The sequence below is a fragment of the Trachypithecus francoisi genome, unplaced genomic scaffold (genome assembly GCF_009764315.1).
Source record: "Trachypithecus francoisi isolate TF-2019V2 unplaced genomic scaffold, Tfra_2.0 Lachesis_group0, whole genome shotgun sequence".
Classification (NCBI taxonomy): domain Eukaryota; kingdom Metazoa; phylum Chordata; class Mammalia; order Primates; family Cercopithecidae; genus Trachypithecus; species Trachypithecus francoisi.
Window position 1 is genome coordinate 174,464,963 of NW_022681453.1, and position 25,906 is coordinate 174,490,868.

At 36.0% G+C, this 25,906-nt stretch overlaps 1 long non-coding RNA gene across 1 annotated transcript; it reads right to left on the minus strand.

Moving 5' to 3' along the window:
* Positions 1–2,562: 2,562 nt before the first annotated feature.
* On the minus strand, positions 2,563–17,156 carry LOC117077789. Its single transcript, XR_004434840.1, has 8 exons — positions 17,102–17,156; positions 15,758–15,943; positions 15,250–15,346; positions 13,474–13,593; positions 6,804–6,898; positions 6,508–6,573; positions 4,260–4,321; positions 2,563–2,826 (listed from the first exon to the last, which is right to left on the minus strand). It is a non-coding gene; the product is annotated as an uncharacterized LOC117077789 (long non-coding RNA).
* Positions 17,157–25,906: the final 8,750 nt, after the last annotated feature.

Genomic DNA, 25,906 nt, shown 5'->3' on the forward strand with positions numbered 1-25,906 from the left:
GCCTCTATCCATTATTCAGTTCCAAAGCTGCTTCTATGTTTTTAGATATTTGTTACAGCAGCACTCCACTTCTAGGTACCAATTTCTGTCTTAGCTCTGGGTAATACAAAAATACCATAGACTTGCTGGGCCTGGTGGCTCACGCCTGTAATCCCAGCACTTTGGGAGGCCAAGGCAGGCAGATCACGAGGTCAGGAGATTGAGACCATCCTGGCTAACACGGTGAAACCCCGTCTCTACTAAAAATACAAAAAGTTATCCAGGTGTGGTGGCGGGCGCCTGTAGTCCCAGCTGCTCAGGAGGCTGAGGCAGGAGAATGGGGTGAACCTGGGAGGCGGAGCTTGCAGTGAGCTGAGATGGCGCCACTGCACTCCAACCTGGGCGACAGAGCCAGACTCCATCTCAAAACAACAACAACAACAACAACAACAACAACAAAACAAAAACCCATAGACTGAGTGGCCTAAACAACCAAATATTTAATATATATATCTCATATGTATGTCATGTATACATTACATATATTATGTAATATATCACATATATTTTATATATAATGTATAATATATAGTCTCTATTATATATAATACATATATCTACTCTTTCTCTCTCTCTCTCTCTCTCTCTATATATATATATACATAGCAAGGTGCTGTCAGTTTCGGTTCTTGGTAACCGCCCTCTGCCTAGCTTGCAGACAGTCACCTGTGTCCTGATCGGTCTGCTTGTAGTTGTAGCCTCACCTGGTGGAGATGGGAGGACCTATTTTTAAAAGGGCACTAATCCCACCATAGGGGTTCCATTCTTGTGATTTCATCTAAAACTAATTTTCTCCCTAGGACTTCACCTCCTAGTAGCATAACATTGGGGGTTAGGGCTTCAATGTATACATTTTGAGGGGACGTAAACCCCCTGTTTCAGTCCATAACAGAAAATGATGGCTATTGATGTTGGAACTCAGCATTGACTTTGCCTACAAAAATGCAACATCTTTAAATGAACAGTTCTCAATGGACGTAAGTCGATACTTGGGCAAAGTGGTTTAACAGCAGCAAGTACTGTTTAAAGCTGATTTGACTGGAAGGAAATGGTTTATAAATGGAATTTCTAATGAAGTTGCTGTTTTGGCTCTGAGTATGGAATCTAAGCATGGTAATCCCAAATAGAGCCCCACCTTGTGGTTAGTAGAGGAAGCTGCTCATCTCAGGAAACGAGTGGTTTGCTTTCTATTCTTTAACAGTGTGGGCTGAAGTAGATGCTTTCTTGATTTTTAAAAGCATATTTTTTTTCTGAATTTTAGCATTATATTAATCATCTTCACGTGGATACATAGCTGATAAGCAGTGCTTCATTTTATGACCCTTTAGCTTTGCCATTTGTTTCCCATATGCCCTCTTAGAATGTCCTTGGTACACAGTCCCCTCACCTGTATGTTATTTCTGGTCACTTTTTTACTCTCAGATGACTCCAACTAATCAATTACTGAGCTGAATTTGGCGCAGGGAGTATTTGTCTTTCAATAATGAAAGCCTCTTGATAAAGTAAATACCTTTAGGACCCTACGGAATGACTCAATAATAGTGTGTGCTGGACATTTTGGCGTAAGGTGGGAGAAATATTTTGGATGGAAAGAAAAGCAGGAAGAGAGGTGCCAGACTTATTTCAATCTAACTTAATCTATACTATATAGGAAATTAAAAATATAATACAATTTTATTAATTACAAGCATAGTCTACTTTTTGTTTCCTTTGAATATTGCAACTAACACATTTTTCTCTTTTGCCAATAAAGGAAAACAAAAATATTTCACTCTAAAATATACTTCAGTGACATATTTCAAGAGGGCTATTCAGAGGGCCTACAGACAGGAATAGCCCTGAAAAGTTGCCTTTTGTGGAAGAAATTTGCATCTGTAGAGAAAAATCCACATTAGTGAGATAAATACCCAGACTTTCTCTGAGGCCCCCTCCTTATCCAGATCTAGAAAAGATGTACTCAGCCACAAACTACCATCTCTTTTCTTCCGAGAGCTGCTGTCTGTGAGGTTTCATGTAAATAACAAGCCCACCTTTGCCCCATGCCTTTGTTTCTTCCTCCTATAACCATCTTGCCGCACTCCCAGCCCACGTTTTTTCTATAATCTCAAGACGTTATAAAGGCATTAACCACCTGGCCCTTTCTTTGAGTTTTCACGTTTTGCATTGCTTCCATGCACACGTGTGTGCAATAATAAATTTTGTTTGGCTTTTCTCCTAATAGTGGGCCGTTTGTCAGTTGATTTTCAGTGAACCTTCAGAAGGCGAAGGGGAAGCTTCCCCTTGGTTTCTGCACTTTTGCTGTATTGAGCAGGATAACCAAAACCACACCGCTCCTCTGGATGTCACATCAAGGGAACCCAGGATCTGACATGCCAGCTGTAGGGTAAGAATATCTTCCCAGTCAGATTCCCAGGTGTCTGTCACGAATCCTGTCGAGAGGTCGGTAAAAATCATGGATTATCTCTTTTTCCTTTTTCAAATTAAGATTAATGGGAGAAAAGCATTTACAGTAGTCTTAGATGAAGCAGCTCTGCTTTATTTTTTAGTATAAATATTCATATGTTTGGTCTTTGTGCTCTTAAAAGTAATGGCAAAACCCTCAATTACTCTTGCACCAACCTAATATCTCAAACTTCTCAAAGTTTAAGAGTGACTCTAGGACACCCTCTTCCATTTGCTATGCCTCTCCTTTTGCCACCTTCAGTCTCCCATCTAGCTTCCTTAAGTCATTGATATGTTCCCCTTCAAGACCATAATTCCTCCATTTGGTGGTCACTGGATGAAAAACTGCAGAAAGAAAATAAGAGAGTTTCGATTACCACACAAACAGATCTAAAAGATATGCTAGTGACTCTGGGACCCCTTGAGGAACAAAGCCAAGGTGCCAGTGACCCCTTTTTGGGCTGCCTTTCTTTCTCATGGAGTCCGAAGAGTTATGAGTTGATTTGGCCCCATTTGTTAATGGACATTGCCCTGAAATCAACCTCCCAGTTAAGAAACTGAAACTAATTTTAAAAGCCACCTATTCAACTAAACCTATCTCCAAAGTACATATTTATGGCATTTCACTGGCTATTTAAAAGCTCTTCGTGAAAGAAATTTATATCTATAAAGAAAACCTCCATTTGCAAGGGCACATTCCTCTCTGCATCTAAACCATGAGAAACTTTTACAATGAGAAAGGCAAGTTTACACAACAGACCTTACTTTTATTTAAGGTACTTTTCCTGGCTTTCTTTCCTTATCTGTGCATTTATCTAAGCCCCTCTTTGTCTTGGCAGATAATTATGTTTAGATCTATGTTTTGTGCCTTTGAGATATAAATTTTCTACCTTGTTCCACCTAAGAGTCATTCCTTTAGAAGTACAAATTTGGGATTGCCTAGCTATTTTCTTAGGAGAGTAAAATGAGTAATCAGAAGATTGATGGTCTGAATTGGGGAAAGCAAAACTATTTGGAAGATGGCAAATGAAGAATCTTAATGAAAGCTATAAGATCTGCTTCCGTCTTTGTGTCTACATGTCAATGTGTATTATGAGTATGTGATATTGCTATGTGATCTGAGATAATCTTTGGAAAGTAAAGCTAGTTTAAAAACTGTTGGTAAAATAAAATAGGGGGTCTTCAGAATTGTCAGTACTAAATATAGTTTAGACATTTTTGCCTGGATCTACTTTCAGATGGGTATATGCTGTCTCTGCTACATGCTTTAACATCATATGACTGCTGCTTTTATAATATTTTTTGTACTTGCTTGATTTGTCTGTATGCTAAAGCAATAAGGGCTGGCTTCTGGGCTCACCTGAAGCTTTGCACACATCTTACTGTGAAGTTATGTTTTTGGTTTTTGGTCTCTGGATTCTGGGTGTGGGTAGGTGGCCATAAGAAGACCTGGCGACATATATGTGCCTGCAGCACCTGGGCTACCAGTTACCATCTTCAGAGCTCTGTCCTCTGTCCTGGGTTCTACATCTGATATATAAGTCTAGGACCCACATAGGTGCTATCCTTCATAGCCTCTTTGGTGCCACATGGTACATGGGACTCAGGACAACTGGGGAAGTCATGGGGAAGTGTGGTATCTGTGTTACAGTTTCAAAATTCTTTTTTAGTAATTTTAAATCTTAAAGTCATATTGCATTAGTCCATTTTCATGCTGCTGATAAAGAGATACCTGAGACTGGGTAATTTATAGGGGAAAAAGGGTTTAATGGACTTACAGTTCCATGTGGCTAGAGAGGCCTCACAATCATGGCAGAAAGCAAGGAGAAGCAAGTCACATCTTACATGGATGGCAACAGGCAAAGACAGAGACTTGTGCAGGGGAACTCCTCTTTTGAAACCATCAAATCTCATGAGATGTATTCACTATCACAAGAATAGTACAGGAAAGACCTACCCCCATAATTCTATTACCTGCCACTGGGTTCCTCCCACAACACGTGGGAATTCAAGATGCGATTTGGGTGGGGACACAGCCAAACCACATAATATGCTTAATTAAGTAATAGATAATTATAAAATGTCTAAGTCATTTCTAAGTAAGTTAAAAATGAAAACATTAATTATTAAACATAAGTTTATTTACTTTTACATCTTATTTTGATATGGTATAGAAACAATATAATTAGAGGTGTTAATAAACAAAAAATTGAGAAAGCATATCTTTCTAAAAATTATAAAATGGCTTTCATCTGTAAATACTGATATAAAACAGTCCAAAATTACTCATTTCCTAGGTTTCCCTAGAAATTAGCATTATTGAGTTAAGATTAAATATATAAAATTATATATGAGAATACATATATTTAAAACTAATGAAATAAGAAATAATTCCATATGCAGTGTACGAGAAAAATAAGGTATGTTTTTGGTGAGGAAAGTTACAAAGGGATGAAGATTGTGTTTATTGAGAACAAAATAATTTTGTCTAGTTTATAGGCTATTTAAAGATTGTTTAAAGATTTACAGGTTATTTAAAGATTCTGAAGGACAACATGATATTGATAAAACTAAATACGAGTTTCTGAGAGGCCCAGGAACCTCAAGAGATTTTGGGGGTCTTCAGCTAAAGAGGAGTTTATCCTTCTCTCTTTTTTTTTTTTCTTTTTTTGAGTCAAGGTCTTGCTCTGTTATTCAAGCTGTAATGCAGTGGCACAATCACAACTCAGTGAAGCCTTGGCTTGTGCGCTCAAGTGGTCCTCCCACCTGAACTTTCTGAGTAGCTGGGACTACAGGTGTGTGTCACCACACCTCGCTATGTTTAATTTTTTTTGTAGAGGCAAGGTCTTGCTATGTTGCCCAGACTGAGTTCACCTGTTTCATAAAGGTATTATAGACACAGTATTTGGCTTTGCTTGTGAGCCTCAAGAGATTTTTAGAAGTTAAATCCAAAATTCCTTATTAAAAAATTCCAGCAAAGCCAACTTAAAAAGAGCCTGTATAGCAATCACTGTTCTTTCTATACTTCATGCAAATAGGCCAAGTGTAATAAGACTAAACTTATTTTGTAAATAAATTGGTCTTACTATGATTTCTCCTTGTTAGAAATGGGGTACTGGAGAGAGGAAAACTGTTTCAGAAGGAAACCTATAGTACCTCTGTGATTAGGTTCTGGATCATTTTTTTTTTTTTGAGATTTTATTATTTACCTGCAATCTAAACTAAATCCTAAATTTCTAGTTTCCTCAAATATATTACTGTGACTCTGCAGACTAACATTCCAATTTTTCTTTCTCTCTTCTAACTTAGAATCACTATAAATTAAAACTGCCTTCTTTAAAGCCCTGCAAATGGAAACTAGACAACTTGATACAAACTTCAGAAGAAATCCCTACAGCTGTCTATCTTTTTCTATTTTCTTTCTTCATTCATTCATTCTTTTTTTTTTTTTTTGAGATGGAGTTTTGCCCTTGTTGCTCAGGCTGGAGTGCAATGGCGCTATCTCAGCTTACCACAACCTCCACCTCCCAGGTTCAAGCGATTCTCCTGCCTCAGCCTCCCAGAGTAGCTGGAATCATAGGCATGCACCACTGCGCCTGGCTAATTTTGTATTTTTTTGTAGAAACGAGGTTTCTCCATGTTGGTCAGGCTGGTCTCAAACTCCTGACCTCAAGCGATCCACCTGCCTCAGCCTCCCAAAGTGCTGGGATTACAGGCATGAGCCACTGTGCCCAGCCCTATCTCTCTCTCTCTCTCTCTCTCTCTCTCTCTCTCTCTCTCTCATCTATCTTCAGCTTTCATGCCTGCTGATGCATGGACTACTCAGAAGGTTCACTAGAACATATGATTTGAACTACAATCTACAAAAATCTGTCCGATTGCCACGCCTGCCCAATCCAACTGAAGGTGTTATAGAGACTAGAGAAAAACTAGTTTATAGACTACTCTAGATATTGACCTTAGTTTTTCCTTTGTTTCCATAGAAATGCTTCTAACAGACATCTTACTTACAAACATTTTACTTACAAACATCTGTTTGCCTGCATCATATATAGAGACTTGGCTTTGAGATCCCATCTGCAATGCTGCCTCCTGGAATGGGGCACAACTGTTTAACTGAACCAACTTATAAGAGACTGATTCAACAAGATACCGGCTGTGTGGTCTAATGTATGCTTTTCCCCCTTCCCCTTTGCCAGTCTCTTATTTCACAACCTCTGACCCAAATCTCTTCATAGCTACCAACCCCACTTTAATATGTGAAACTTTCTAAACACAAAGTTTCAAATGGGGGACTAAAGAAAATCAAAAATGTTTTGCACCAAAATATACTTCCTGAACATATTTTGAGATGGTTATTCAGAGGGCATGCAGACAGGAATAGCACTGAAAAGCTGCCTTTTGTGGAGATTTGCATCTATAGAGAAAAAACCACATTAGTGAAATAATAAATCCAGGCTTTCTCTGCGGTCCTCTCCCTTACCCAGATCTAGAAAAGATTAACTCAGCCACAGGATACCATTTATTTTTTTCTGAGATTTGCTACTTGGGAGGTTTCATCTATGTAATAAGATTGCCTTTGCCCCACACTTTCGTTTCTCTCTCCTTCCCATTACCTGTCTTGGCATGCTCTAAACTCCTAACCTCATGGCATTAAAGCATCACCCAGCTGGCCCTTTCTTTGAGATTTTACATTTTTTATGACTTCCGTGCACATGTGTTTGCATTAATAAATTTTGTTTGGCTTTTCTTCTATTAATCTGCCTTTTGCTAGTTGATTTTCAGTGAAACTGTAGGGGGTGAGCAAAGGGGAAGTATTCCCTTGGCCCCTGTAGCAATCACACTTTTCTTAGCAGACAACTGCATGAGCACCCTTAGAGATATCAAAACGTGATCATAAATGCACCAGTAAGAGGGGAAAATAAAGTCATTTTGCCATTGGCATTTGCAAATCAAAAATGTTATTAAAGACAATACATTTTTTTCATGATAGCCTATATATTTTCAACAGTAATCCTTTGTTTTTAAGGAGATGATTTTGTTTTGATTTTGTATTTTATCATTTTTATTGTTGTTTTATGTTGTTGTTACTGTTTATATTATTGCTTTTGAAGATTCTGAATCCTGTATTAATTATTTGGGTAGAATTTATCATCAAAAGTTAATTGCTCTTATTAGAAATGCACTGTTGTGTTTTGCTCTGGGAAGGAATGCTTTAGTAAGGCTCAGGAAATTTTTGAAGACGATTTACTTTCAGCCACTCAGAATGTGTTGTCATGTTTGTGACCTCCTCTGACAGAATTAAAACCTTTATACAGACAAAAGAAATAGAAATATGCCTCTCTTCTTGAATAATTTGCATTTTAATTAACAAATAATTGTTTTCTGATTATAAAAATAATGCAACTTAATTTGTTACAGAAACTGAAAAACAGAGAACAACACACACATACAAAGTAAAAATCCTCTAAAATAGTACTGCCCAGAAAGAACTGCTGTTAATATTTTGGTATACATCTGGTGAGTGTCAAACACAATTATTTAGAACACTAATATTCTGTTATTACACACTTTTTAGTGGTTACAAGTAATTTAAAAATATAAATGGGTCAACTTTAAGCAGTTTCTATTTTTGTGCATTATCTTATTTTAGTTTATTTTTTCAGACTTACCCAAGAATGGACTTGTTTTAGCTTTTATAAATACTTTCATATAAAAATATGAATGTTTACAGCTTTTAAGGTCTAACTTTTTCTTAGAATACATTCTTAGAAGTGCAAATGTTGGGTCAAAGCATACATGGATGTTTTTATTCTTTGATACATGTTGAGTAACTATGTTACAGAAAATGTGTAACATTTTGCACACTCACTTGCAATATTTAAGAAAGCACATTTTCTAATACCTTCCATAATCCTGAGTACTGTTGTTAAAAAAAGAGTGAGAGAGAAAGAGAAACTTGCAGTTACATAGACAAATAATGAAGTTATTAGGATGGGCAGAGTTTTCATAAGTTTATTTGGGAAATGCATTTTTCTTTTAGTCCTTTGCCCCTTTTCTGTTGTGTTTAATGTTTTCTTACTGTTTGATTTTTTTTTTTTTTTAGCTATTAAGAGTAGTAACTCTTGTATACCGTTGGTGGGAATGCAGATTTCCAACAGCCATTATGAAAAACACTGTGGAGGTTTCTAGAGAAATGAAAAACAGAACTACCATATGACCTAGTAGTCCCTCTTGTAGGCGTGTACCCAAACAAAATGAAATCACCACCTCATAAAGATATCTGACTACCATGTTGATTGCAACATTATTGGCAATAGCTAAAATATAAACACAACCTAAATGTACATCAGTAGATGAATGGATGAAGAAACAATGGTATGTATATATGATGGAATATTATTCATCTCTAAAAAGAATGAGATTTTGCCATTTGCCATAATGTGATGAACCTGAAGGACATTATGCTAAGTGAAATAGGCCAGACTGAGAGACAAATATTACATGATGTCACTCATCTGTGGAATCTAAACAATGAAAATTCAAATATACAGAGACAGAGAACAAAACAGTGGTTACTATGGATGGGGAAGAAATGGGGAGATGTAGGTCAAGAGGACACAAAGTAGCAGATATTTAGGATGAGCACATCTAGAGATCTAATATGCAGCATGACTGTAGTTCATAAAATTGTACTGTATTTGGAATTTATGCTAAATGAATAGATTTTAGCTGCTCTTGCCATAAAAACAAAAATAGGTAACGTTTTGATGATGAATATATTAATGAAACAAATGAACATATTCATCATCGCACATAGTTACCTATTTTCTTCCTGTGTATCCCATAGCATCATGTTATATATCTTAAATATATTGATACAATTGATTTTTAAAGAAAGAATAGTTACTGTCATATATATTACAAATACAGTTTCCACTTTAACTTTATTTTTGTTTTATTTGCCTATTGCCTATATGCAGCTTATATTTTTTCTTTTCTTTTTTTTTTTTTTGACACAGAGTTTCGCTCCGTCACCCAGGCTAGAGTGCAATGTCCTGATCTCAGCTCACTGCCATCTCTGCCTCCCAGGTTCAAGCGATTCTCCTGCCTTGGCCTCCCGAGTAGCTGGGACTACAGGCATGTGCCACCATGCCTGGCTAATTTTTTTGTGTTTTTAGTAGAGAAGGGGTTTCACCACATCAGTCAGGCTGGTCTTGAATTCCTGACCTCAAGTGATCTGTCTGCCTTGGCCTCCCAAAGTGTTGGGATTAGAGGCGTGAGCCACTGTGCCAGGCCTATTTTTTCTTTAACATGATGCATCCATTTTTTCTTTATTATTTCTTCTTTGCCTTTGAGTTTGAATATTTTCGTTTTACCTGAGGCCAGAGTTTTCTCTTGGAAATTCTGGGCCTGAGTCAATAAAGAGGGTAGCATGTTTGGCTTGTGAAAGTAGATGAGTAGAGACACTGCATTGACCTTTCATGTTTCATAACCTGACTCCAAAGGGGTTATGTTGCATCTCCAGACTTTGACAGAGTATTAAAAAAAAATCAGTGTCTCATAGTTTTTCGTTAAGCTATTTTAATAGTCCTTAATGTTTTTGCCAAGAATTTCATGCCAAATCTCAAAAATGTAGGATAATCACGTGTTGGAGAGAATGTATACTTTGCAGTCAGATAAACACACCTGAGCTGGAACTCCAGTTATTCTACTTACTAGTTGGTGATCCTGGGTAATTCATGGAAATTTGCAGTCACAGTTTCTTTCTCTGAGAAAGGGGATTGATAATACTTGCTTCATCAGGTAATCATGATATATTAGCATGCATTTTTCTTCTTCCTTTCTCTTTTCTTTCTTTCCTTCCTCTTCTCTGCCTTCCCTCTTGCCCCACCTTCTCTCTGTATTTCTGTTGCATTAGTAAATGAGTGACTAATACTTGAGTCTTAGAGGTTTCTATCTGAAATTCTTTTCAGTGCATCCAAGATTATATTTCTCTGATTTTTCAGAACTAACGTATTACCTTTCTGTTATACTCATTGAAGTAAATAAGTTGGCATTTTATTTATGTCATTTTGGTTTATTCATACTCCAAAGATCTTTGTTTATCTGCAAATGTGAGGCTTTTTTGAGCATTCACTCTTCACATAAGTTATAAAAACATTAAATACAGAACCCATCAGTATCCTGGAGAGATTCTGCTTAGATATTGTCTTTTGTCCAGGTCAATTATTATTTTTCTGGAACTAAGTAAGCAGAGAGTATTAAAGACTCTTTCTGGGGTGTTTCCTCAACTCACAAATGATTTTAAACTGCTTTCTTGCCCTACAGTGAGGGTCCCCGAGCAGCCATATTTGCACTGTGTGATTCCTTCCCTCCTGGCCACTGCCAATTGGACCAGAATGGGTTGATCAGATGGTATCTTCTGGAATGAATGAACTGCAACTAAGGATTTTTAACTTTCTTTAGTTTGGTCTTTCAAATGGAGGCAAAGTAAACCTAGGGTTGGGAAGTAGCCATCATGCTTATTCATGTAGCCTGAGAAACAGTAGGATGGGACTGCTAGGAGATGAAACATGCTAAAATAAGAGGCTCAGTCTTCTGGAGGCTTCTGAAGCCTCAATTCTGGTTTCTTTTGGAGGCCAGATTACATTTCTGCATTTGGAGTTCATGAGCTATCCCTTCATCATTGTGATACATTCTCATTTTTCTTAATGTGGCTTTAATTAGCTTCCCTCACATACAGTTGAAGAGACCTTTACCTTTTTTCTTTTAGCTCAAATATGTAATATTTGGTAAGCTTTTATCTGTCTCCTATTAGCTCTCCATATTTTATTTCTAGAAAATACTCCCAGATGGAACTTTTCTTTCTCCCATTTGCCACAAACCACTCTTTCCGTTTACAATGATTCGATAAAACAAAACAGAGCCATTTGTACACAAGAAAGAATATATCCAATTTGGGTTTGACTCCCAAGAACATTAATCTTAATATTAATCTTTTGATTAATTAATGTTTAAAATTAATCTTTTGACATTCTATTTAAATATAGTTGAATAAAACTATTTTTGTATCTGCTTTTAAAAAAGAGCATAGGAAGGAAGGCAAAATCTTGGAGCTTGATTATATTTGGTTCTGCTTGTACAGCTTCCTGTTCATGTTTTCTAAGCCCATTTTGCACACCTGTGCTTTTCATAACCATAGAAACTATACTTTGATTTACATTGTCTGACGCTTGCCAAGTACCGGCTCTGTTCTCTGAGAATTGTCAGTCCTATTTTGAAGCATCCTATAACTTTGCTGCTGTGATCACAGTTTTTTAGATTAATGGACTCTTGACTCAAACTGGATGTATTTGGATTCTCTCTCAGAGGGATTTAATGTAAGATAGGGATGTTTGTTAGTTGGAGTTGGGTGTTAAAGCTGAAAGGTCATATCAAACTGGGGCTCTGTACTCAGGGCAGCTGTGATCCACTAGCATCTTGGAGCTAGGAATGCCTGTATTCATAGAAAGACTATTTTAAAAGACTCTACATAGAGAAGCTGAGATGAGCTATGCTGTATGATAAAGAATTTTTCTGGTTTTTGTCTCAGCTTCCCGATGCAGAGCTTCTAAAGCTCTTGGAATTTCCCGAGTGATAGAGGTGTTTGGTCCTTTGGTTCACACCTGAGTTTATGCTAATGAAATGACTCAAGATCAGTCCTCCAATCACTTCAGATGGGGGTTGGGTACCAGAAAGACCAACAACATGATTAAAAGGTGACTACTTTGAGGCAGTCTGATCTCTGGGGAGGGGAGAAAGGCTGGAGATTGAGTTGAATCACATGGTCAATAATTTAATCAATCATGCCTACATACTGAAACCACAATTAAAACTCTGGACACCAAGGCTTAGGAGAGGTTCTTGACAAATGAACACATCAATGTGCTGGGAGGTTGACCTGTTCTGTCTGAGGGACGAGAACATGAACGTTCTGTGTTGGGGGCCCTCCCAGGCCTTGCCCTATGTGTCTCTTCATTTGGCTGGTCCTTATCTGTATCCTTTATAATAATAAAATTTTAATCATAAGTAGAGCACTTTCCTAAGATCTGTGACTTGGTCTAGAAAATTATCAAACCTGAGGGGTTTGTGAGAACCCCCAAATTTGTAGTCAGTCAAAGTGCAGGTGGCCTGGGGAACCCTGATGTTCAGCTGGAGTCTCAAGTGAGAGTAGTCTTGTGGAGGACTGAGCCCTTAACTTGTGGGGTCTTTGCTAACTTCTGGTAGTTAGTGCCAGAATAAAAATTGCAGCATACCAGTTGGTGCCATATAAACTATACTATAGGTCTAGAGAATCCGAAAGAGAAATTTCAAGTTCTAATGTTCCCACTTCAGTGTAGAAATTAACTTCACAATAAAACTCTTCAAATAAATGTTTTTGAGGAAAACATGATTTTCCTACTCTACTATCTTATAAAGCTTCAATCATGGCAATAAGAGTTTACAGGTCTCTAATTTTTCTCCAAATCATATTTTGACCTTAAAGTGTTAGTGGTTGTTTGTCCAAGCCCAAATTAATCACACTGTTAGAACATGAGGGCAGGAATGGACCCACAGGATCATCTGGCTAATTCCTTATGTTTTCACAAATGAGAAATCTAAGGAATAGAGAAGTGAGACACCTGGCATAGGATCATATTAAATATTACTGGTAAAATCTGGATTCAAATTATCTTTCTTATTTTCTAATTCACCAAATGTAATTTCACTTTCAGCACCATCTGTTTACTAAAGCTTTAGTTATTTTTTTCAGTGTTATAAATGAAAGTGAACTTTGCTGTCATAAATTTTTTATAGAAAAGGATGTGGCTGTGAGTTGACACTGAATCTCACCAGAGAAGCTGCTTCCCACGTGAGGCTGCCTCACCAGTGTCTGCCTTTGAGGCCTGGTGTTCAAGTAAAATCTTAACTGCTTTCAATAAATGAATTCTTAATATAAATTGAACTCACTTCTTTTCCATAACTTTACTTTTTTGGTTGACTTTATTTCTTGGTGAATCTTTGCAAACATTCATTTTCCGTGAGTGAAAATACCTATTTTGCTCTTTTTTTCTGCTGTCTGTGGATATCCTGAAGGAGGAGATTTTTTTTTTTTTTTTGGTATAAGGCACTGAGGTATACTTTACATACAGTAAAATTCACTCTTTTAGATGTATGGCTCATTGAGTTTTGACACACATATACAGTTTTGTAATGTCACATCAATCAAGTTATAGAATAGTTCCATTACCCATAAAAGTTCCCTTGTGTCCTTTGTAGTGTATACTACCCTCCTACCCCAATTTTCAGATTAAAAAAAAAAAAACAGAGACTTTATTGCAAAATTACCAAAGGAATGTCTGAGGACATAGTTCAGAAATCAAGAAATATCTAGGATGTTCATTATTATTTCTATTTTTAATTTCTTTAATAACTTTAAACACGTTTAGTTTATAAACTCAAATAGTTGTATCATGCCTAATCTTTAGGTTGTGAAGTTTTCCCTTTTTTTGGTACGCTGTCTCCCCCTCATGGTGATTCATTTCCCTGAGTGATTTGCAATTTTCTATTGTGAGCTCATCTTTTCCCTGTTGTTTCTATTGTGTTGCCAGTGTCTGAGTCACCAGTGATCTGAAAGCACCCTTTGAAAGTGATATTATTTACTTCTGTCAGTGCTCTAGATGTTTCAGCAGTTTCAGATCAGTTTTTTTGTTTTGTCAATTTCTTGGCTTAAAATTTCTGCCCCATGAAGGAAGTGTAACTTTGATTCTACATCTCCATGTAGGGCAAGCATGGGTTTCTAAATTGCTTTCAGAAAAATTGCTTTCTGTTTTCCCATCCTGAAGGCAAGTTTCCTTGACACTTTGCCTCCATGAGGACTGAGTCTTTCTAGTTTCTCTTTCATGAATTGGCTGCTTGGATCTAGTTTCTGGCTCTCTGCAGGAGTCCTGGTTCTAACATCACTTTCCCCACCCTGAGCCCAATTCAGCCAAGGTACTAACATTCGAGCTCTCATCCTCTAGATACTACATTTGGGTCCAATATCACTCTGCACTGTCAGAGCATCGGATAAAGCTAACACTTTTAAGCCATGTCTAGAACCTTTGTCTTAGTAGTTGATAATGGGAAGTTGGTCCATATCGGCTCATTCTAACATGTATTTAGACGTGTCCTTGATAATTTTTCTTCAGGGAATCTTATTTTCTAAATAGTTTTTGCCAATTTTTAAAACACTTTACTGTTTCTTTCATATATATTTGATTGCCAATATAAAATAATCTGCTGTTTTTACCTGTTTTTAACTTGTCTCTGTGGATTGGAATACAATTCTGGCTGGTTAGTTATCAGTTATAGACAGTTTTAATTTCTTCACATTTTCATTTAGATTAGAAGGGGTTAGGTCTAATATTGGGCTCCTTCATTTTATCTTGCATTTTAGAAATTGCAGAGTATCTATTTGCCAGACATTCTTTTCTGATCTTTGCTTTTATTTGTTGCTTTGCCTCCTGCCTGCCTATGCAGGCAGTGAAATGTATTAATTTTAGACTAATATTACTGCAGTGAAATGTATTCCTCAAAGATTAGTGCTGAAGTTCATTTGTGTATTGTCATTACTTAATCTTCAGCATGGTCTGTGTGCTCTCTGATTTAGAGCAGTCCACATTCTATTGTTACATCTTACGTGATGCTTGCAAATGCTTTTATGCTTTCATTATATTAGAGATTGCAGACTTTTAAAAAATCTACCTCTTAGTGTTCCCATAAGATTGTCACACTGTAGAATGGAATTCACTTTTTTGTTTAATTTTATCTGTCAGTCAAGAACCAGGCAATTGACACATTACTGAAAGAGAATTAGAACAACCTGCCTAGAGTTAAAGTCCCTTAGTTAACGGGTAAGTCACCAACACACAGTTTTTTAATAGGCAGAATTGCAAGTCACACTGCAGACCATTTATATTTCTCTCCTGTATTGTATCTATATTTCACGTAAAATATGAAGCTAAGTTGGCAGAGATTTGTGTATCCACACTGAAGGTCCACGTTTGGCAAAAGACTATATTGATGGCATGCATGGTTTAATTGATGCCGTGGAATAGCCCTTTATAGTTGGCAGTCTTATTCTAGGGCTGTTTTTTCTCTTTACACAAGGTGGGACCATGCTTTCCAAATAAAACTCAGGATTCACTGACTTATCGAATTGTAGTTTTGAGAACCACGCTCAAACATTGTCAAAAAATTCTAGGGAGTATACCTTTTAAAATGATCTGTTGTGTTCTTTTCACTTTCCATTTTCTTTTGGTGCATGCTGCTGCTACTGTTTGCTGTTAAATGGTTGCTGGTTTCACTTCTAATGCTAGTTGTTCACCAGATGGGTGCAGGTGTGAGTTAACAAAGGTAAAAGCTAGGTCATTTGAGAAAAATATGACTTTTCTGAAAACTAAATTATAGAGAAGCTACCAGGTATAAAAACAGAGATGAACTATACATTATAAAACTCATTTTAATAAAAACATATTATGATAAAAAGATAATTAATTCCAGTCTGTTTGATTCTAGAGTCTATTTTCTTAATTATATTGTTAAGCAACAAAGTGGGGAAGGAAGCAAACTTAAGCTGAACTTTCTTAGCCTCAGTTTCATTTTCTATGAAATAAGGATAGTAATACCTCATTGATTGCTATGGGGATTCAATTAGATAATGTATGTAAAATGCAAAAGGCAATCTATAAATGTTTACTTTTCTCCTGCCATCCATCTAGCCCAAACTTGCACTAGAGGTGATTAGGTAGTTAGATTTCAAATAACTGAGTTGTGATGTCTGCAAAATCAAAATTAAGCAGACTGAATTTCCAGATGTGTCCAAATGTCAATGAAGTCAATATTTAAGCAGAAATCTATTGGACTGCGCTATAACTCCATAAGCCTTGAATAATTGAGAATTGACCATAAACTGAGAATCGTATTATGTTCTGCATTATGACCTTGCATAACAGAGGCTGAACAATTGAAGGTTTGGAGGTAAGTGAAAGAGCCAGATGCCTGTAATATTTCAGGAAGAAATGCAACAATTTAACAAGCAACACAAGTACTGGTATTAATTGAGAAAGGTCTCATTGATCTCTCTGGAAAATTTCTCCCTTCAAATGCCACTTGTCACTAGAGTGTGGATTCTCTAATGTATTTAGTGATCACTCAATTATGTCCAGTACATGCTCTCCATCCTGGTCTTACAGACTCTTCTACATTTTCAATTGTTTCAGGTTCTAGCCACACCTTAGTTATGTGCAACAATAGGCATTGTGGAATTGCTGCAAATCAAATTTCCCAGGTAATACCAAGTCTCATTTAACTTTCATATCCATCCATCACCAAACATTTTATTAGAGAACCAAAAAGGGTGGAGTAGGGGAGCTGAGTGAATTTCTGAGTCTGCTGGAGTTGATAACTGTAAGTGTCATGGTCCCAGTATTACTAGCCATGGATAGAGATATTTTAAAAATCATCCCTGTAACCCTAGGTACTGATTATCTATTGCTACATAGCAAGTCACCTTGAAACATATGGCTTAGAATAACAATTTATTATTATATCTCACAGTTCTGTGCCTTAACTGGTCTCAGCTTGGCATCTCTCTTGTAATTGAAGTCAAATAGAGGCTAGGGCTACATTCGTCTAAAGGTTCAATTGAGTTGGAATGTCGCACGGCTGGCAGTTGATGATGACTATTTCCTAGGGGCTCTGCTGGGGCTACATGTCTGAATACCTACCCATAACCTTTTCATGTGGCTGAGACCTTTCATATGGCAACAGTCCTCAGAGACAGCATCCCAAGAGTGATCCTTTTAAGAGGCTCAGGTAGAAATTGCAAGGTGTTTTTACAATCTGCTCTCAGAGGTTGGAGTGTCACTTCTGTCATATTCTACTGGTTCAATGAGCCACTAAAGCCAAGCCCAGAGTAAGGTAATAAGACTCCACTTCTTGATGAGGAAATGTGAAAGTCATATTGCAGAACAACATATTGGATAGGAGATACTATGGCGATCATCTTTGGAAGACACAATCGGCCACATCCAGTTTTTCTGTTCCAGATGCCAACAGAACTCACCTGTATCCAGAATACTCCTGGGCTCTGGCTAGTTTAAATACTTTCTGCATTTATTGGTCAACTCAGAATAATTTATAATTAGTAAGATGTATAGAAGAAATCAGAAAGTATCAATTTTCATAACATATCATGATTCTTTCACAAATCAGACATTCTTGAATTCTTATTCTTGGTGCCAGTGTTTTGCTCACTATGACATTCACAGTTCTGTATTCGTGTGTACTTTGGCCACTGAAATCCTGTTGTCCTCTTCACCTCTGCTTTGACCTTTTTGTGGTTCAAATGCTTGACTTGCTCTTGATCCCTGGTACCCAAGACTTTCATCACCTCTGCTTTCAAAGTTTGGCCTCCAGGCCTTTGAACTACCTCTAATAATTGTTAGTTTAGGTTCCGTAGTGGCTGCCTTTACCTCTTGACTTACAGATAATTGATGTGAATGCAGAGGAAACCTGAAGGTTCGGCTTTCCCATCTTGACCCCACTTCTACCCAGTCCTTTTTAGGTTTTAATTGTATTAACTTGGTCCCATTGGTGTCTCCTTCCCATCAGCATGGAGGTGTATTTATGCCTAAAATCTGAATTTTTCCCCTTCACAGTGAAAAGCAAAGATTCCCTGCCACATGCCTTTTGCATAAGAGCCCTAAGACTTAGTGTTTTCAGTCTTTGACATCTCCTGTATTATTAGGCTATTATTCTCTCTAAAGGCTATTTCTGTACTTTAATTCAGGAGGTATATTTGCTCTAGTCTCAGTCATTTAGTATGTTTTTGCAGGGATTCAGCAAAAGCCTCTTTTATTCATTTAACATATTGAAGGAAATACTTTTAAAAAGGAGATAGGGGAATACCCAAGAGCTTGAATAAGTGTTTTAATGGACTGAAAATAACTGATACAAATGGAACATAATTGGATTAAATGATAAGAATCTTTAACCTGTATCGACCCCTCATGGGTGTCTAATTTTGGCAAGTGATGATAGCTAAAAAGCATTAGTAATTGGTAAGTGGAGACTAGACTATTTTTCCTAGCAATTGAAAATTGTATAGAACGTATCTTTTCCAATTTTGGAAAACTGGAAACCTTTCAAGTTGTTGGGTAACAGTTTTCTTGACCTTATTTCAACTCCTAAATTCAATTTGAAAGCTTTTTATTGATCGTTTATCATGTCTTAGGCCACTGTAGGTGTGTGTGACTATGCAGGTAAGGGACATCATTAATAGATCAACAGTCCTTGCCCTCAATGATTTTCAGCTCAATAGAAGAGATAACACACTCATGCAAATAGCCAGCATGCAATCCCTATGTGATGTTTGTGATTGAGAAGTGTATTTTTTGTTGTGTACTCTTTGATTTGTGCCTTGAAAAATAAGCTGTAATGTGCCAGGGGGTACTGGGGAGTTAAAAGGGCATTCTAAGCGGAAAATCCAGCTGGGATAAAAGTAATAGAGGCAGGTCCACACAGCTTTTTTAGGGAAATAATGATTAGATGAGTTTTGATAGGACAGATGATATAGTTGAGGAAGTAATGGGCTATAAGATTACAGAGATAAGTTTGAGCCATTTGGTGATGACTTTGAATGGCTTAAATGAGAGCATCTGTATTATTCGGTAGGCCATAAGGGTTTATTTCCCTACTAATTTATAGGGCATCTTTGCAATATACCATATGATGCATGGATATCTCTGTTTCTGAGTTTTCTTTTCTATTTCATTGGTACATTTTTTTCCATTCGTACATCACCACCACACCATTTTAATTACTAAAGATTAATAATGTCTTTATATGAACTTATTTTTTCATATAAGAGATGTTATTTTATTTCTTGAATATGGGATAAAATGTGCCTATAAAATTGTGGGAGGTTAGGGTTTTCTTTTGGTAGATATTAAAAAAATTAATTCAGCTTTTCTAGGTTTATTTGGAAATTCCATTTTTCTTGAGCCAATTTTTGTGTTTTTTGTGCTTTTCCAGAAAATTATCATTTTATCTAACTTTAAAAGTTATTGGCATATTCTTATATTCTTATGAATTATAGAATTGCTTGATTAGGGAAATTACATCTTCAGTTTTATTAGATAGTGATTTTTCAAGTCTTTGTACTAATCTGAGTAATTATTAGTACAAGAATGTTATTTTCCCATCATATCTTTGATTCTATTTATATGGCACTATTTTTACTATTTGTTTGAGCCTCTCTCTGTCTCTGTCTCTGTTTCTCTATCCATACAGACACAGATATCTTTAAAATTCCTTTATTTCTGTGCTACATTCTGAGTGAATTCCTTAGACTGCTTTCCAATTTATTAATATTTTTCTCTTTGGGCTGGACTAGCACTTTATTTTGTCTATCTTTTAAAAAATTTTAATGTTTATAAGTTTAATTTTACTAATATGTATTTATCATTATCCATTCTTTATTACTGACTGCTTTGGATTTAGACTTCTTATTTATTTTATGAGGGTTATTTCTTTATCTTGTTAAAGGTACTAAACTTTTTTGGCATAAATCCATAATCTGATTCATAGACTGTCTTTCTTAACTGTAATTTCATTTATGTGTCTTGGTTTTAAGGGTTTTCTGGCTCATCATGTATTGAAGATTATCTCTTTCTCTGTATAATTTCTCCCTGTGTAGCAGTTTTGAGGTTGTACCCACCTACCTCCCGCCTGACCACCTGGCCTTTGATCCAGGACTATGTCTCATACTGGTGCTTTTATTGGGCTATTGCAGAATCAGTCAAAGAGTCACGGGATGGCTTGGCTCAGCATCTTGTTGCAAGGTGGTGTGTGTTTCCATCTGCCTCATGCCTATAAGGTTCATGTAAGTAGCAGCTACAGGCAATGGTTGGCAGCATATATTCTTCCTCCTCTTAGGAGCAGAGGAGTCCAACTCCAGCTTCTTCCCAAGAGCCAAATTCCCAGAATCCTCTGCCTACTTATGTATGCAAAGGACCACAGGCGTTTTTGGGTCCTGCTCATTACTGAATATTTTGGTGCCCTTGTTTCTTGGAGTTGCTTATCTCAATTTTAAATGCAGTCATGTTTTGATCTTCTTTTAAAAATGTTATTTGTCATTGTTATATGTTCAAAACACACAAAGTCCTCAAAACATAAACTCAAGGATAAGAAACTAATTTTAAAAACTAAAATCTTTCCAAAAATAATTTAAGGTTAACTTACATTTATTTATTTATTTTTGTAGAGACCTCGTCTCACTATGTTACCCAGGGTGACCTTGAACTCCTGGGCTCATGTAATCCTCCCATCTTGGCCTCCCAAAGTGCTGGGGCATGAGCCACTAACATTTATTTTGAATAGTAGATTTTCAGTCTTCCTTTCTTATTTGTCTTTCTGTGGTGATTAAGATGACTAGTATTATAGCTACTTATTCAGTTTTATCGTTGTGTTTTCTCTTTATGCTTATATTTGTGTTTGCTTCACTTGCCCACATAATATGATGTTGAATGGCACAAACATGTGATTTAGGCCCAAGAACCATTTCAACACTATGGTTCTAGTCCAAAGAAAATTGTCGCTGCTTTTATCAAGAAAAAAATTGTGAAGATTTTTGTAAATTTAAGGTAGCACTCAGTTCACTCTGAGAGCCATTGCTATTTGCATTTTGTTTTTGTTTTAGATTTTATAATGGGAAACTTGAATATTCAGTCTACAGTCCACATCACAACATATTAATGAGAATTAGATAAGGAAATGTACATTACAACACTTTGTAAATTTTAAAGCCACGTAAGTTAATTATGATCTGTTTTATGCAAATTATTCTGTTTCAATGTATACATAAAGGCTATTTTAACAGATTTTGTTCTGTAGAGCAAAAGTTCTGTTTCCAAGTGATAGAAAAGTATATGAATTATCCTCTTTTGCATTTTAATACTATCATTAAAGCTTAATTGACAATTGCTAATGTTTTATTAAACAATGAAGTAGGCAATCATAAACTTAAGACTATGGGTACTCATAGTCTCAAAATTAATAGCCCTTAGCTTGGAAGGGCTGGATATTTCAACAATTTTTGCAACAATACAATGGAAGTATGCTAGAACTGTGAGGGACCTTAAGGTTGCTCACTGATCAACCAAATCAGTTTTGCTTTGATTAGGCCAATCCAACCAGTGATAATTTTTGTCAAAATTTAAATTGCTGGAATGGATCCAAAGGAATTTTGACCTTGATCTTAATACTATGGTTATTTAGATTCAGTATAACTCAGGTAGAACTTTCCAGAACCTAGTTAGAATACTGCTGTTCTTGGAGTCAGCATACAAGCATGTTTTTGGGTATTAAACCTACCATGCAATGAACTTCTGGGCACTTTCTTAGCTAAAACTTTTTAGAAGGGACCTGTGATAGACCAACTTAATGAAAATATCTGCTCCTTAGAGCTCTCATTGCAGCAAAATCATGCTTTGTTATTAGATTTACCTTTTTTTGTATTGTACTTGAAGACAGATATGATTCCTATAAAATGCTTACATTTTTATGAACTGTTGCATAATTTCAGCCATGTATTAGAGGTTTGTTTGTACTGAGATTGAAAGCAGTCTTCAAATTTCTTTGTGTTCTCTTATGGTCATGTTTGTAGACTTTTGTAGAATGATTAAATAATGTCCTTTCCTGCTTTTTAGACTTGTGAAATTTTGGATATCTTTTACTAGTGAAAGGAATTCTGCAGTTTTCCATGACTTGTCTTGTTATTTAAATCCTCTATTCTCATACACTATAATGCCTGTGATGACATAATGTAATGACTGTGATAACAATTTTGCTTGCTACTTCATAGCTCAGAAAGTCTGCTTTATAGTATGTGTTCAGTGCCTCTTAGTTATTATCACTAATTGGGAGTGGATGGGAAGCAGTAGTCTAGAGAAATCAAACAGCAATTAGTTTTTATTTTTATTGTGGTAAAATATACATAATGCAAAATTTATCACTGTAACCATTTTTATGTGTTGAATTCACTGGCATTGAATACATTCATGATGTTGTGCCATCATAACCACTATCCATTTCTAAAGTTTTTCATCATCCTCAATAGAAACTCTGTGCCCATTAAATAATAACTCCCAATTCTCCTCTCCCCACAGCCACCGCTAACCTCTGTTTTACATTCTGCCTCTATGAATTTGACTATTCTAGATATCACATACAAGTGGAACCACACAATATTTGTTTTTTTGGTGTGTGTCTACTTGCACTTAGCACAATGTTTTCAAGGTTCACCCAAATTGTAGCATGTATTAGAATTTCATTCCTTTTTAAGGCTGAATATTCTATTGTATTCTATTGTATATATACATATATACACACACATGCATATGTATACATACCACATTTGTAGCATGTATTAGAATTTTATTCCTTTTTAAGGCTGAATATTGTATTCTATTGTATATATACATATATACACACACACACATACATGTATACATACCACATTTGTAGCGTGTATTAGAATTTTATTCCTTTTTAAGGCTGAATATTCTATTGTATATATACATATATACACACATATATAAATATACATATATACACACACACACACACACACACACACATATACGTGTACCACATTTGTTTATTTATCTAGATATCACATACAAGTGGAACCACACAATATTTGTTTTTTTGGTGTGTGTCTACTTGCACTTAGCACAATGTTTTCAAGGTTCACCCAAATTGTAGCATGTATTAGAATTTCATTCCTTTTTAAGGCTGAATATTCTATTGTATTCTATTGTATATATACATATATACACACACATGCATATGTATACATACCACATTTGTAGCATGTATTAGAATTTTATTCCTTTTTAAGGCTGAATATTGTATTCTATTGTATATATACATATATACACACACACACATACATGTATACATACCACATTTGTAGCGTGTATTAGAATTTTATTCCTTTTTAAGGCTGAATATTCTATTGTATATATACATATATACACACATATATAAATATACATATATACACACACACACACACACACACACACATATACGTGTACCACATTTGTTTATTCATTCATTTGTTGAAGGACGCTTGGGTTGTTTCCACCTTTTGACTGTTGTGAATAATGCTGCGATGAACATTGTCTTACAAGTATCTGTTTGAGTCTCTACTTTCAATTCTTTTGGATATATATACAGAAGTGACATTATTGGATCACATGGTAGTTCTTTTTTTTCTTATTGAACCTAGCCTCCAGAGATAATTCTATGTTTAACTTCTTGAGGAACCCACAAATTGTTTTCCACAGTGGCTGCACCATTTTACATTCTCACTATCAATACACAATGGTTCCACTTTCTCCATATCCTCATCAACACTTGTTATTTTTCTGGTGTGTGTATATTTTTTGTTTTTGAAGGTAGTCATCCTAATGGATGTTAAGTGGTATCTCATTGTGTTATTATAATTTCCCTGATGACTAGTGATGTTCAGCATCTTCTCATGTGGCTATTGACTATTTGTATACCTTCTTTGGAGAAATATCTATTCAAGTTCTTTGACTTTTTCTGAGTTAGACAATTTGTTTTTAATAAATTATCTTGAATTTGGACTGTATGTTGGGATCTTTTTGTCTGTAGAATTATCTTGTTGACCAAATGACATAATACATATAGAAATAATGATGTTGAATTTAATTTAATGAATTAAATTTGTTGCCTAAAATTTGAAAAAAATTTTGTTATTTGTTATTCAGTTCTGATAGAAAGCCTGGTTGTCAGATACATTTCTGTTGTATTGATAATGGTTTAGAGACAATCAACTTAGATCAGCCAGTATCACTGCTTAGTGCAATTGGTATGTCCACAAATAATTGCACATATTAATCTTTGTCACTAGAATTATATCTTAAATATGGTAGAGAAAGTTGCCATGAAAAGAATTCTCTATTTAGACATAAAATTACCTACTAATTTATTTGTTGTAGATCTGGAATTTTATACATTAATTTTGTTCTCAATTGAACATGTCTATGATAAAATGTCCTTCTCTGATACAATAAGAAGAACAGTAAGTATGCAGAGGCTTTGGACATAGAATCTCTGTTCCAGGCACTAACGAGATCTTCAAAAAAAGCATAATATTTAATTTTAGGTCTCACGGAATTTAAGAATTTCAGTTTGTGTTAGATTCTATGATCAGAGACTGAAAAAACTTCAGAAGATGATGACGGTGATAAGGAGATTGGGAGCCTGTGTCTTGAGCCTATAGGACATCTGACTCCACCTTGGGGGTCTTCTTGGTATCTGAGGAATGTGCCTCTTAGACATAATTGGTGAATATGGGAACCTGGTCTGAGACTAATGTAGATTATGTTTAAATCGAGAGCAAGAGAACATTGTTTGCTCTGCTGGCAGGATACATCAACATCCTTGGCCTGCAGATGGCTTAAATGAAATTTTAAGCCAACATGTAATATCCAGCATATTTCACATAAAAGCATATATTTTTTGGTTTCTTTTGAAACATCAGAAGATCTGGACACACTAGGTTTTTATTTCTTTACCCTTTAGATCTGTGTTGTTCAACAGAGTAACCACTAACCCCATGTGGATATTTTACATTTACATTTAAGTTAATGAACCTTAAATATAACTAAAAATTCAGCTCCTTATTCACATTAGCAATAGTCACATGTGGCTATCCTATTGGACCATGCAGATATAGAACATGACCATTTCTACAGAAAGTTATCTTGGATGCACTGCCTTGGATGGTGCATGTACTTCTCACTTGCCTTAGTCTTCACTAATCCCCAGTTTCTTACATCCATCCATTTTCTCATTTTATTACTTGCTGTCCCTGCCATTTGAATACCTGACCCCCAATGTAAAGAAACTATGTAGGATGGTATAAGCAGATACAACCTGAATTACTCTGGCTGAAAAGGCAGCAGACGTTTCTTGTCAGTGGTCAAAGCAAGGCCTTCCCAGTCGTTATAACTTTGGACGCCAGGGAGCTTGTATTAGTTTACTATTGTTATAGTAACAAATTACCACAAACTTGTGGCTTAGCACAAATTCATTATCTTACAGTTCTGGAGGTCAGAAGTCTGAAAGGCATCTCACTAGGCAGAAGCCAGAGTGATGGCAGAGGAGAGTTCCTTCTAGAGGTCTAGGAGAGCATCCATATCCTTTCCCTTTTCAGCTTCTAAAGGCTGCCCACATTCAGTGCTCCTGACCCTTTTCCAACTTGAAAGCCAGCAATGACAGGTCAAGATATTTTCACACTGCATCACTTTGACACTGACTCTTC